At 35.5% G+C, this 15956-nt stretch overlaps 2 pseudogenes; both read left to right on the plus strand.

Annotated features, from left to right (window-relative positions):
- LOC109703163 (UDP-glucuronosyltransferase 2B14-like) overlaps positions 1-7602 on the plus strand; it is a 68067-nt pseudogene extending 60465 nt beyond the window's left edge.
- LOC109674816 (UDP-glucuronosyltransferase 2B4-like) overlaps positions 1-15956 on the plus strand; it is a 722912-nt pseudogene that overhangs the window by 255972 nt on the left and 450984 nt on the right.

A 15956-nucleotide genomic window follows, 5' to 3' on the forward strand; every position in this document is an offset into this window, starting at 1 on the left:
AATGTCTTCTAAAACTACCTGAGTGGATAACATATTTATGTCTAATTACACATCTTCCTTTCATCTTCAAGTACTTCTGAGGGGCCTTAAGCCATTGATTGTGGTAGACAAACAAGTGAACCTAGAAGCTCATATTGAAAATTGAAAATGTGCTGTGGAGGAAGGAGGTAGGTTGTTAAAGGGGCACATATTAGATAGTACAAGATTGCTAAGGGACAGAATAAAGAGGTGAAAAGAGGCATAGGAAGCTATTTTAAAAGAAAGGGACACATCTCAGAGAAGAGAGTTAAGGACACCTTAAGTCTGTAAGAGGTGTTTGTATATGCATGGCTATAGTTACACTGTTCCCCAAGGTGAAGACTAAGGCATAAGTTCAGTAAGTAAGTATATATAAATATATATATATATATACATGTATCCATATCTATATTGTGATATCATTCATTTTTACTATCTTCAGAAATTGTGGCAAATTCTCCATCACAGAATAATTTTGATTATATTATACTGAGAGAAATAAGCCTGTCAAATAAGACAAAATCTCTCTTTCTCTGAAGTACCTACAGTAGTCAAATGCAAAGATGTAGAAAGTACATTTATGATATACAAGGACCATGGGAAGAAAAAAAGAAGTTTTAATTATTATTATTATTAATAAAATTTTTCAGCTTTGCTTAAAGCAATGTTCTGGAGATTATTTCTATAAGAATATACATGTGTATTCCTATTGACATAAAAATGTCAATAAGAATGTACATGTGTATTCCTATTGACAGCTACACCACTTGTGAAAATGTTCTACCTGTTACATTCACATACATGATTTTTATACTAAATTGATATTTATTAATCTTCTAATATGAAATAAATGCATTAACCATAGCAATAGGAATTTAGTCATACTCTCATAAGTAGAAAATAAAAATTCTTTACTGTGTTATCCAGAAAGAGTTCTAGACTACTTTCTTAATAGTACTAATATAAAACTTAGATCATTGGCTGTCCTGTCTCCAGGTTCCAGCCTCAATGCTCCCTGTCAGGAGAGGAGTTTGGGAGATTCCAAGAGTGGGTAAGGCAGCTCCTATGGTGAGTGGGGTGGCAACCTTGAGCTATGGAGCAGCTGGGTGTCCATGGCCCAGGTGGGCAGCAAGGGGGCAGCTTAGTGACACCCAGGGACCCTGTGGCTGCTTGGCCTGCTCATCTCATGTGCCCCTGTCCTCCACCTGTTGCAGCAAGCTCCTTCCTCGGGCCCCAGCTAGTGATTCACATGTCCCCAGATACATTGTCACCGAGCCCAGCCAAAACATTCAAGTCAAAAAATCTACCTATAGGTATCCCCATCTAATCTTCAAAAGTCCAAAGTCTTCCAAGTCTGATGAATCAGAAAAAGACATTTCTGGAAGAAGGCCCTTAATTCCCATGCTCAGACCCCAGAGCTGTGGGGACTTATCAGGACATGCCCTAACCTTAAAATGACAGAAGTCACCATGGGAAGATGACTGGGAAGTAGTGAAAAGGTCTGGTAAAGATGAATCAATCTGGGTTGTAATACACATGTGCGTGGAAGCAATGCTAGGAATCTCTGTATAGTTATTCTTATCTCAAACTAGCAAAAGCATTATGTCTTTCTTATTATTGATTATGTCTTCTCTTCAACAACATTGGAGAAGAGGACAGAACAGGTTCTGGGAAGTAAGGGTGTAGTGGAGGAAGAGGGAGAGGGTGGGAGGTGGGGAGGGAGAGCTGGCCCAAACAACGTATGCATATATGAATAAAAAAGTTTACTTTATGTGTGCACACTACCTGGTATTCAAGCCCCAGAGCCATCTGTGAAAGACAACTTCATTCCCCTAGATCACAAGGAAAACAGCCTGCCATGCTGCATCTTTCACACAGGGATTCCCAGGAGTCTAGAGCCTCGGCCTGTTCTGGTTAAACACACATCTAAAGAGAGCAAGGGGATAAATGTCAGGTGGAGGAGGTGAAGATATTCATTTTCCCAGCAGAAGGAGAGAGGGATTCCTTGTCTGGCAGTAACCAAGAGGCTTGGTAAACTCCACCAGGTGGCTCTTCTTCTGCTGCAGGACTGTTTCCTTCAGTTGTCCCTCCAGCCCCAGCCACTACTAGCACATGACAAAATTTACTTAGCCTAATGTCCTGGTTTTAAGGTACAGCATGTAGAGTAAAAGGAATGATAGAAAGATTCTAGAGAATCCAAGATGGCGACTAGAGGGCAGAAGCAGACAGCATGAGCTCTGTAAATCAAAAATTTTGCTGAGATGCTAGAGCCACTCTTGGCAGAAGAAAACCACCACAAAGAATCAAGACTCTGACACCCTGAACCCCCAGCCTCTACAAAGCTTGTCCACACCATGTTACACTGAGAAAACAGGGGGGCTCCTGCACTGGCAGATGTTGGCTCCAAACCTGCTTGGGAGACGTAGACCAACAAGTGAGCAAATAAGCGTCACGTGGTATTCCCACAGCTAATCCTGGGATAAGCCAGCTTAGCCCCCTGGACAGACTGACCCCTGCCCCCCAAATAAAAAATAAAAAAAAACTGAATAATAAACAAAGAACTGAAAAGGAACACACAGCAGGCAGAAGTTTCCTAAAACTGAAAAAAAAAAAATGAAAAGGCTCTAGCTGTATCTAAGCCTGAAGCAGGGAGTCCTGCTGTTATCAGCAAGAAGAGACTATGAAGCAATATTCCTTTCTCTTCTGAAAGTCTGTTGTTGAAAGTCATAAGTCCACTCATTCCAAAATATGACACAACATCACTAGTTAATTATAGATTTGATGCAAAATTCAGTGATTTTGTGGTGGATTTCAAAATAATGGTTATTATTTGTTATATCTTAGTTTACAAATTCACATCCAATTTCCCTGTTTTTGTTATAGCCTATTGCTCTAAATCTCCCCTAAAAGTAGCAGAGAAAAGTGACTCATCATGACAGACAAGAACATAATAATATTCATGCTTTAAGCCTAATCAAACTATGACTGTCCCTGATTTCTAACAAAGTAAAATGTATTTAAATTTACAGAAATCTTGTTGAAAACAGGTAAATCAAAGCACATTTATTGCAAAGCCCCACTTTACTGTATACTTTAGGGCAGCACTGCAAAATGAAAATAGTCCAAATTCTGAAATATCTGACCATCTTTATTCGAATGAAAACCATCTTCAAATCTACCAGGACACATTCTTGATCTTAACACATGATATATTCTTAAAATTTAAATAAAACTTTCTTATCACTCCAGAGAAATTATAAGAAAGTTTAATTATAAGGAAACCTGCTGTGGGAGTATAATGTAGAATGAATCTTTAATAAAATTGAAATATTAAGTTTGACTTGGCTGCTCCACATTTAGGAAAGTGTCATACAGAAAGTTTCACATGAAAATATTTATGTGTAGAATGTTTTCTCAATGACCGTTCCTCACAAAAAAATTATAAGATATATTGCATTACAGAGAATTTGTGATTAAAGGTAATATTGTTTGATGTTCTCCTTGTCACATGGTTAAATAAAAAGTTCCAGAATAATGAAGAAAAGATGCATTTATGAAAAAAACTTATACAAACATGAATAAAATAATCTGATGAATATAAAGAATTCCAAAGAAGGAATCCTAATTTGTAACATGTAACTTGTACAGTCATAGATTTCATGAAGGAGTACCTCAACAGTAACAAGGACTACTCAAATATGGTTTTACCAGATGGGAGACACATTGAGCCCAATTCTGGTTACAGCATGGAAAAGAGGAATGATAATCAAGGTGCCAGTAAGGGTTAGTGCATGAAAAGTTATGAAAAACAAACATCAGGGAAGCAGAGAGATTTGGTTACACCACCACAACACAGTTTTTGCTAAAGAGAGAATGGAGTGTTCATACAACACATGGGGGATGATGCAAAGGGTGGAACATGACTTCATGTCCATAGTTTACAAGATACTGAAGGTTTAATATTTTGGTTAGCTTCCTTTAGAAGGATTCTAGCAAAATTTGGACATTGCCAATAGCAGCACAACTTCATATTCAAGCCATACAACAAAGATCAGAAGACCCTGACCAGACAGACTTTGGTCAAGGAAAGACTCTTCATCAGTCTTCCCTCTTACTCTATAGGAGAAGACTCACTTCTTTTTCCTCTGCACAATTGAAATCTATTCACTCATGTCACCAATTTCTATTTATTAAAACACAGCTCAGCCTATTTTTCAGCTTTGGTAGTAGAGAATATTTGTTGCATTGTCTTAGCAGTCAGATATTTGAGGAGGAAAATTCCCTTGAAAACACATAAACAGACAAACAAACAAAAGCAAAGGGTAATCTTTGGAAGCCCACTGTCTGATGCAAGAGGACAGCCAGGTGAAATTTGGAGCCCAAGCATCTTTTATTATAGAGTGAGGATGAACATGAACACCTACACATTTCCTTCTTTGTAACTGAATGTCATTTGTTATGGCAGAGAAATAAATCCCACATCCATGAGTACTTCTCAGAGTAAAGCATGAAAGCATCCAGCTACAGCTGTTGAAGATTCTTTAGAGAGTCACAGGAAGTATTTCAGAAGTCAAGGTTTTGTTCTTTATGGATATAGTTAGGATGACTGGAGAAAATTTGGAATTTTTAGGTTGATGAGGTTAGGTTGCCACATATTAGAGGCAACCAGAATTGAATATTTATAAGGAAGGACATTACACAGTCTAGTATTATAGGTATTAACACAAAAGGGTATGCTAGAGTATTCCATTGTAACAAAATATTTACTACAATTAACACGATTTTTGATACCAGATTAGCAAAGTAAAGTTTCTCCTTTAAGATATGAATGTTGTTTCATTGGATTGGTGTTATTATTCGTATCAGTAGAACAAGAATGAACATTGATTACGCAGTGTTTTCTAGTTTTCCTTGCGAGATAATTTGACAAGGAGTTTCAGATGAGATTTCTAAATGTCTCCCAAGGCTGGGTAGCCAAACCAGGAAGAAGACTTCACATTCAATACCTATAAAATTGGATAAAGTCCTCTCTTTTTGATGTCCATGATACATCATCAGTTTCTTGGACCTTAAAGAAGTGACCTTGCTTTTGGACACATGAAGTAGGGAATCCTATTATCAAGACACCTGGACAATTTTTTTAAAGAAGGTTTGTAATCATTAGCTCCAAAAAGTCACTCTAGTTAAAAAATTTACATTCTATGTACATCACTCTCAAATATGACATTCCAGTCAAACCCACAAGGATATGAATAATGTTTGCAAATATGTTCAGGTAGAATGAACACATAACTTTATTGAGCTCATGCAAATAAGTGTTGTGCCATGAAAATAAAAGAATTTTTCTGAAAATTCTGTAAAGATCAAGAGAAATAAATGTGGCATATCTGTTTAGAAAAGAATAACATAGTAATTTACCATGTATTTAGATACCATAAGAGAAAAAGAAAAACAAGTGTATCAAAACTGTAAATAAATATTGTAAATTCTAAACTGGAAGATAATAAAATTGTAGTCCTGCATCTTCATGTAATTCACTCTCCTCACTATTCTCATCTTTTGTTTGAGGTAGAGTTATCAATATCATATTATAGTGTAAAGACCCAATCAGAATATGGCTGCAAAAAAAGTTGGCATGTTTTCTTATATGACTGTTTGCCATTTGAAATTTTCTTATGCTTAATAAGAAACTCAAATATATTAAACTTACACGTCTCATGTCAAGAGGAATAGTTGCATACCCATTAGGTAAATAATACATATTTTGATATTGAATCATATTTGTATGTGGGCTTGCAATCTAATAAATATCTGTGGCTGAATTTGATTTAGTATATCTGTGAGTTATCAAGTTACTAAAAAAGATTTTTGAAAATGGTTTGAGGAAATCATACTATAACACCAAACAAAGCTAACAACCATGTTAACATATGCAATTCCAAAATCTACAAAGAATGAAACATAAGTTCATAATTTACTTAATGTTAATAATTCTGATACACAGTTATTTGTATTAAACTACTAACTTCAAACTAATTCTATTTCCCAGAGATTGACTCAATTCACATAAATATCAGAAATGTGTTTTTTCTATATTTCTGTCTCTGGGGCAGTTTATATAGCTTACATTTAACTCTAAATCAATTTTCATAAGAATGTGTTTTACTTAATAATATGATTTTCATCTATGAATGCATCATATAATCATAAAACATACATAAATACAAAACCAATTGCATGTGAACAGGTGCAATTGTAGAACTTATGCCCTTCAATTTAAAATTTGAGCCATGAGTCAGGCAATACTGTAATATGTAACTCACTGCTGTTATCTCCAAAGCACATTTTGTGAAAATCATCTATCTGACAAAAAATGGGACAAATTGAGATTGCTTCCTTAATAAGGGGTTAAGTAGTTTAAAGAAATATTTGTGAGAAAGACCTTTAACATTGTTTTCTCTTCCTGTGGAGGCATAATCTGAAGGAGAGTGTGGACTGTAGTTTATGGTGCTGTTCTCTCACATAAATAACAATGTCTCCTAAACCTGAGTGGATGACATATTCAATTTATTTCCATCTAGACATTTCCCTCTCAATTTCAAGTACTTACTTTGAGGGGCCTGGTAGCCATTGACTGTGGTAGACAAACAATTGAACTTAGAGGCTAATATTGAAAATGGAAAATGTGCTGTGGAGGAAGGAAGTAGGTTATTGAAGGGGGGGCACATTAAAGAGTGAAAGGAGCTGAGGGAAAGAATGAGGTGATGAAGTGAAACAAAGGAAGGTATTTTTTAAGAAAGGGAGTCATCTCAGAGAAGAGAGTTTAGGAGATCTAAAGTCTTAAAGAGGCGATTGCATATGTATGGCCATAGTAACATTGCTCCCCAAAGTGAAGACTAGGGTGTAAGGTGTATATCCAAAATGGATTTAAGGACAGACAATTTGCACCATATATTTATAAATTGTAATCTTTATTTCATGATGTTCAGAAATTCTGACACATTCTCCATCATAGAATAACTTATTATTACTATACTGAATGAAATAGCCTGTCAAATAAGACAAAAGTTCTCTTTTTATGAAGTAACTAGACTAGTCAAATGCAAAGACACAGAAAGTACAAGTATGATAGTCAAGGGCCCTGGGAAGAAGAAAAGAGAATTTTTTAGATTAATAGTTTTTCAGTTTTGCGTGAAGAAATGCTCTGGAGAATGTTTCTATAACAATGTAAACATGTGTATTCCTACTGAACTATATACCCTAGAATTATTATAATTCTGGTTGTTATTATATTTGGAATTATTCTTAACAATGGCCATTATTTTAATACTTCCTTATAATACTTGAATTTTCTGTCATTTTGTAGTTGTACTAACTCTTATAACTATCTTTCCAGTACTGTTGCTTGGAACAAATTTGATCTCACAGGAAATGGAGAACTTTATCCAGAGTTCTGGATACAATGGTGTTGTGTTGTTTGTTCTGGGGTCAATGATCAGCAATATGACAGAAGAAAGGGCCAATGTGATTACATCAGTCCTTGCACAGATTCCACAAAAGTTTATAGGAAGTGACTCAATGTAGACCACTTCTTAATTAGTCTGTCGATGTCTGTGAAGGATCTGATTATTGAAATTTCTTGTGTGAAACATAAATTTAATGGTAGCCTAAATTTTCTTAAATAACTTAAAATGAAATTATAAATGGCTGATGATAAAATAATATAAACAATATTTATGCAAACAGATAACTTTTACTTTAAATATAAACCTTCTATGATGAACAAAAACTAATGTAATTTTTGTCCACTAAGCCAGCACTACCAAAAATACTCATCAGAATCCTACAAACAGAAGAGGAAGATAAGTTACCTATGCAAATAAGGGAAAAAATAAGTCTCACCAGATGAAGACACAAGCAAATTATGAATAGAAGAGAATTAAACACAATAAACAATAAAATGACATAAATTACTACATATTTTCAGTATTAAGACTGAATATTAATGGTCCCAATTCTGCAATCAAATTACATAAAATAGCAAATTGGACTCCAAAGCAGGACCTTATCATATGTTGACTACAACAAACAAATCTCTCTGAGAAAAATAAAAACTGAGTTTGAGTCTTTAGGTAAAAGAGTGGAAATTACCTACCAAAGTAATGGACCCTCAAAGCAGGTAGGAATAACTATACTCATAACCAATAAAGTAGACTTCAAACTCAAATTATAGGAGACAAAGAAGGTCATCCTCATATTAACAAAGTGAACAATCAATTGAGGAGAAATGACAATAATTGACATATACATATATATACACAAAATATCAGTGTACCTAATTTAATTAAACAACCAATAATGGACAATTAAAGCAAAGATAAACATCCAGTACAACAATATTTGGAGATTTAATACCCCATTCTCACCAATCAATATGTCATCCAGACAAAAATATCAAGTTAGAAGCCTCAGAATTAAATAGTGTTATAGAACAAACAGGCTTGAAAGACATCTTCAGATCATTTCACACAGCAGCACCACAGTATGAATTTTACTCAGGATCTTGTAGAACTTTCTACAAAATAGAACATATATCAGGATGCAAAGCAAGTATAAACAAATAAGTGAACATGGAAATAACTCCTTGTATTCTTTTAGATCATTATGGAATGAAACTAGACCTTAATAGCAATATAAGCTACAGAAAACACTCATATACATGGAGACTGAACAACACAGTATTGAATGACCAGTGGGTCATTGAAGAAATAGGGAAGGAAATCCAAAAGTTCCTAGAATCTAATGAAAATGAAAACACAGCCCACCGGAATCTTTGGGATATAGAAAAGGCATTACTAAAAGTAAAGTTCATAGTTGTGAGTGACTATATCCCCCCAAATAACAGATCTGAAGTAAATAACCTAATGGTATTCATCTCTAGCTTTTAGGAAAAGAAGAGCAAGCCAAAGCCCAATTGGGTGATGGAAAGAAACAATAATGATAAGGAAAGAAATTAATGAAATAGAAACCAACAAAACTATACAAAGAATCAAAGAAAAAAATGTTGGTTGATTGAAAAGGTAAATAAGACTGATAAACTATTAACCAATCAGACAAAAGGAGGAGGGAATAATTTAATAGATTAATCACTTAATCAAATTAATGCAGTTGAAGCTGAAAAGGGGCATATTACAAAAAATACCAATAAAATTCAGAGCACCATGAAGGAAAACTTTGAAAACATATTCAAACTGCAAAATCCAGTAGTGGATAAATTTCTACATGCATTTATCCTATCAAAATTTAACCAATAACCACTTAAACAGATGAGAAATAAGCAATAAGATTGAAATAATAACAAAGAGTTTCCCAAAAAAGAAAAGCCCAGGACCCAATGAATTCACTGCCAAATTATGCAGGACCTTTTAAGAAATAACACTAGCATTCCTAAAATTATCCGCTAATTAGAAAAAGAAAGAATGCTACCAAACTCATTCTAGGAAGGCAGTATTGCATTCATTCCAAAGCCATAGGACACATACACATAAAAGAATTATTGGCCAATCTCTTTAATAAACACAGATGCAAAAATTCTCAAGAAAAAACTTGCAGACCACAAAACCATACAAAGAATCAATAAAACAAAAGCTGGTTCTTTGAAGAAATAAACAAGATTGACAAGCCCTTAGCAAATCTGACTAAAATGAGAAGAGAAATGACCCAAATTAGTAAAATCAGAAATTCAAAAGGTGTGATAACAACAAACACCAAGGAAGTCCAGGGAATCATCAGAGACTACCTTGAGACCTACACTCCAATAAATTTGAAAATCTAGAAGAAATAGACAAATTTCTAGATACTTATTACCATCCAAAACCAAACCAAGAGTATATTAACCACCTAAACAGATCTATAACACATAATGAAATTGAAGTAGCAATAGAGTCTCCCAAAAAAGAAAAGTTAAGGACCTGATGGATTATCTGCTGAATTCTATCAGACCTTTAAAGAAGAACTAATACCAACTCTCCTTACACTTTTCCACAAAATAGAAAGGGAAGAAACACTGCCTGACTCATTCTATGAAGCCAGTATTATACTTATCCCCAAACCAGACAAAGAAATATCCAAAAAGGAGAACTACTGGCCAATCTCCTTAATGAACATTAATGCAAAAATTCTCAATAAAATAATGGCAAACCAAATCCAACAACATATCAGAAAGATCATTCACTATGACCAAGTCAGCTTCATTTCAGGGATGCAGGGGTGATTCAACATATGCAAACCAATAAATGTAATACAGCACATTAATAGAAGCAAAGACAAAAATCACTTGATCATCTCAATACACGCAGAAAAAGCCTTTGATAAGATTCAACAACACTTCATGATAAAAAGTTTAAGAAAACTAGGAATAGAAGGAATATACCTCAACATTATAAAGGCTATATACAACAAACCTATAGCCACATCATACTTAATGGAGAAAAATTCAAACCATTTCCCCTAAAATCAGGAATGAGACAGGGTGCCCAGTCTCCCATTCCTATGCAATGTAATCTTGGAATTCCTAGACAGAAAAATAAGGCAAGAAGAAGTAATAAAAGGAATAAAAATAGGTAAAGAAACTGTCACAGTATTCCTATTTGCAAATGACATGATCCTCTACCTAAAAGACTCAGAAAACTCTACCCAAAAACTCCTATACATCAAAAACAACTTCAGCATTTTGTGGCAGGATACAAAATCAAATTACAAAAATCATTAGCTTTTCTATACACCAACAATGAAAAATTTGAGAAAGAATATATGAAAACAATTCCATTTATAATAGCCTCCAAAAAATAAAATGCCTAGGAGTGAACTTAGCAAAGGATGTGAATACCCTCTATAAGGAGAACTACAAACCTCTAAAGAAGGAGGTGGAGGAAGATTCAGGAGGTGGAAAGATCTCCCATGAACATAGATTGGCAGAATCAACATAGAAAAAATGATTATACTACCAAAAGCAATAAAATTCCCATCAAACCCCCAGTGACATTAATCCCAGAGATTGAAAAATGTACACTAAATACTGTGAATAGCCAACCAATACCCAGCACAAAGAGCAATGCTGATACTACAAAGCCATAGCAATAAAAACAGCATGTTACTGTCAAAAAAGCAGATATGAAGACCAATGGAGCAGAATAGAGGAACAGGCTATGAATCCACACAGCTATGCTCACCTTAATTTTGACAAAGGCGCCAAAAACATATCATGGAGAACAGACAGCCTCTTCAACAAACGTTGCTGGGAAACATGTTGTATCTGCCTGCAAAAAACTGAAACTAGATCCATGTCTATCACCCTGTACTAGTATCAGCTCAAACTGGGTTAAGGAATCAAAAGGTATAGGCGATACAACTCCAGCAGCCCAGTAACTAAGAGAAAGGATGGACAAATGGGACAACATGAAATTAAAAAAGTTTCTGCACAACAAAAGAAATGGTCTCTAAACTGAGGAGACCATCCACAGAGTGGGAGAAAACATTTGCCAGCTATACATCAAACAAAGCATTGATAACCAGAATATACAGGGAACTTAAAAAGCCAAACTCTCCTAAAATCAATGAACCAATAAAGAAGTGGGCAGCTGAACTAAACAGAACTTTCTCAAAAGAAGAAATTCAAATGGCCAAAAAACACATGAAAAAATGCTCACCATCTCTTAGCCATAAAGGAAATGCAAATCAAAACCACACTAAGATTCCACCTCACCCCTGTAAGAATAGCTATCATCAAAAACACCACCAACAACCTGTGCTGGCAAGGAGGTGGGGGAAAAAGGAACCCTCATACACTGCTGGTGGGAATGCAAGCTGGTACAACCACTCTGGAAAATAATATGGACAAATAATATGTTCTTAAAACTCTGAACATAGATCTGCCATATGATCCAGCAATCCCCCTCCTGAGAATATACCCAAAGGAATGCGACACAGGTTACTCCACAGGCACCTGCACACCCATGTTTATTGAGTGCTATTCACAATAACCAAGTTATGGAAACAGCCAAGATGCCCCCCTACTGACGAATGGATTAAGAAAATGTGGTACTTATACACAATGGAGCTTTACTCAGCCATGCAGAGGAATGAAATCTTATTATTCACAGGTAAATGCATGGAACTGGAGAACATCATCCTGAGGGAGATTAGCCAGGCTCAGAAAACTGAAAATCATATGTTCTCCCTCACATGCGGACTTTAGATGTAGGACAAATACAGCAATGTTGTTGGACTTGGGTCACATGCTAAGGGTAGAGCACATATGGGAGGAATGGGGATAGGCAGGAAACCCAAAATGTGAAAGTGTCTGATGTCACCACTGCAGAGGAGCTAATACAGAAACCTGAAAGTGACAGAGGTCAATATGGGAAGGGGATCAGGAAGTAGTGAAAAGGTGAGGTAGAGATGAATCAACTTGGTTTGTAACACACTTGTGCATGGAAGCAATGCTAGGAATCTCTCTGTTATAGCTGTCCTTAGCTCAACTAGCAAAAATGCTTTGTCTCTCTTATTATTGCTTATTTCTTCTTTTCAACAAAACTGGAGAAAAGGGCAGAGCAGGTTCTGCCTGGAAGCAAGTGGGGATGGAGGGGAGAGAGAGGGGGTGGGGGGCCGAGGGGAGAAATGGCCCAAACAATGTATGAACATGTGAACAAATGAATAAAAAAATTTTAAAAAAGAAAAAAATCCAAATGCTCAAAAAACACATGAAAAATTGTTCACCACCTGTGGCCATAAAACAAATGCAAATCAAAACCACACTAAGATTCCAACTGACTCCTGTTAGAGTAGCTATCATCAAAAACACCACCACCAACAAATGCTGATGAGGATGTGGGGAGAAAGGAGCCCTCACACACTGCTGGTCAGAATGCAAGCTAGTACAACCATTCTGAAAAACAATATGGAGGCTTCTTAAAACTCTAAACATAGATCTGCCATATGATCCAGCAATCCCACTCCTGGGGATGTACCCAAAGGAATGCGACACAGGTTACTCCATAGACACCTGCACACTCATGTTTATTGCAGCGCTATTCAATACCCAAGTGATGGAAATAGTCAAGATGCCACACTAATTAGAATGGATTAAGAAAATGTGATATTTATACACAATGGAATTTTACTCAGCCATGAAGAAGAATGAATTCTTATCATTCACAAGTAAATGGATGGTACTGGAGAACATCATTTTATGTGAAGTTAGCCAGGCTCAGAAGTCCAAAAATCATATGTTCTCCCTCATATGTGGACTTTACCCCTAAGACAAAAGCAGTAATATTATTGGACATGGGTCACACACTTAGGACAAACATATACATGAGGAATAGAGAAAGGCAGGAAACCCAATGCTTGCAAGTGTTTGATATGTCCACTGTAGATTAGTGGAAGTAGTGAAGAGGTTTGGTAGAAATGAATCAGTTCAGGTTGTAATACAGATGTACATGGAAGCAATGCTAGGAATCTCTCTGTATAGTTATTCTTATGTCATACTAGCAAAAATGCTATGCCTTTCTTATTATTGCTTGTGTCTTCTCTTCAACAAAATTGGAGAAGAGGGCAGAACAGGTTCTGCCTGGAAGTGAGGGGGATGGGGAGGTGGGAGGGGATTGAGGAGCGGGTGGCAGGCAGGGAGGAGAAATGGCCCAAACAATATATGCACATATGAATAAATTTAAAAAAATAATGTACAAAAAATACAAAACAGAGACCACCAGACGCTGGTGGCTGATGCCTGTAATCCTAGCTATTCAGGTGGTAGAGATCAAGAGGATCATGGTTCAAAGCCAGCCCAGGCAAATAGTTCATGAGACCCTATTTTGAAAATACCCATCAAAAAAGGGCTGTTGGAGTGGCCCAAGGTGAGGGCCCTGAATTCAAGCCCCAGTATTGCAAAAAAAAAAAAAGACAAAATGACAAAGACCCTTTTAGCGTTGGTGGTATAGTGGTGAGCATAGCTGCCTTCCAAAGACCCTTTTAAAATTATACTTTAGAATTTTTTCATTTCTTTTTCTGTAAAGAAATTTTGTGGTTTTGATCAGGATCAGTAAGTACAAGAGGAGATTGCAAGAGTTTCATCATTATTAAACAAAGAGAAAAGATCAAACAGGACACTTAATATAAAAGCAATGATAGGGTGACCATGGTGCAAGTAATATGTACACATGTATGTCAATGTAAAAATGATACCTATTGAAACTACTCCATGAATGGGGGAGGGAGGATAAAGGAGAAGAGTGAAGGATGTGAAGTCAAGTATGATATATTTGATACATCGTAAGAACTTTTTATAAATTCCACAATGTACCCCTACCCAGTACAACAATTAAAAAAAAGAAATGATAAAAGATCAATATATAGCTTGATAAGATATTCTGGAAACTATTGGATCATTTACCTTTCTTTCTCTAATGGGAGTGTACATTGAGAAATGAGGAAATGTACTTTTCTGTGATAAAAATAATTTTTAAAATTGGCAAAGATCGGTCACAAGTCAGAACAATTTGCAAACGTTCCACGCAAACCACTCAAACACATCTTCACCAGCAGCTTTTCATAATGGGAGTGAACTACTTAACAGGGTGACAGTTCTCCATTGGAGAAAGGACTGTTGACCTCTTCAACTTGAAAGAGCTCCTTGTGGAACATAGTGAGGTGATAGTAAGTGTCGTCCCCCAGACCGATATTAACAGCATATTCTACTGAAACATTAATTTTGTAGCATAATTTAAGTACCACAGATATCACAGGTAAATAGCCCATTTACCATAGGTAAATGGCACATAAATGTTGATTGGGGGTTTGGAAAATTCTAAAATGGATATATATATGTATATATAATTCTGGACATAAACAGGATTCTTAAAACTATATGATAGGAAATCAAAACTATACTATCAATCTCCTGAATATCAGGGATCTTTAACAGGCAGTTGTTAAGGGATGTGATAGGAGAAAAGTTTGGAAAACTGTCACAAATTATAAAGTAAGATGAAAGATACCAGAGTTAAGAAAATATAAAGGTATAATCAGCCCAACCATAAGTGCTGACAATATGAGAAGTAAAATAATAATGACTCCAAACTAAACTGATTCTCCAAGTAACCTGGCTATATCAAACAAAAGTAGGTGTGGTAGAGTGTCTCAAGATATAAAGCACCTGCTTAGCAAGTGTGAGGCCCTGAGTTCACATCCCAGTACTGCCAAAAAAGATAATGGTTAAACACAAGTGCTTAAATAGATCACTGACAATCAGAATTAAAACCAAGTTAATAAATAGCTTCCAGGCATAATTTTAAAAGCCATATTAGTAACTCATATAATTGTGATAAGGAGTCTGAGTATAATAATTTTTAACATCATGTCCTATAATCAATGTTTAATGACTCTATTGTATTTTTTCTGATACACAGACAAATGCACATACTCATATATAGATATGTGTAGTGAAGGACTTCTATATCATATTACAAATCTTCCAAATATAAGGAATTATTATTCAATCAAAAAAAGACCTATTTATACAATAATTCCTGATACTATATGATGTTCTCTCCTTAGTTTACTATGCCAATCCATTTGAAAGTGTTTGCTCTGACATGTTGCTTTTTTGTAGCAGAACACAATTTTTTTTACACTGGAAATTGAAAGACTTTGTCCAGAGCACTGGAGTCAATGATATTGTATTTTCTCTGGAGTCAATTATCAATAACATGGTAGAGAAAGGGCCAATATATTTGCATCAGTACTTGACCTGATTTCACAAATGTTTAAAGTTCCTCTTGGTGGACAATTTTGTAATTAGTATGTCAAATTCTTTAGAGGGAATTACTATAGAAAATCCTTGTCATTTTTTCATTTTACATGAAGGATTCCTGAAACAT

This window comes from Castor canadensis, chromosome 9 (genome assembly GCF_047511655.1).
Source record: "Castor canadensis chromosome 9, mCasCan1.hap1v2, whole genome shotgun sequence".
NCBI lineage: Eukaryota > Metazoa > Chordata > Mammalia > Rodentia > Castoridae > Castor > Castor canadensis.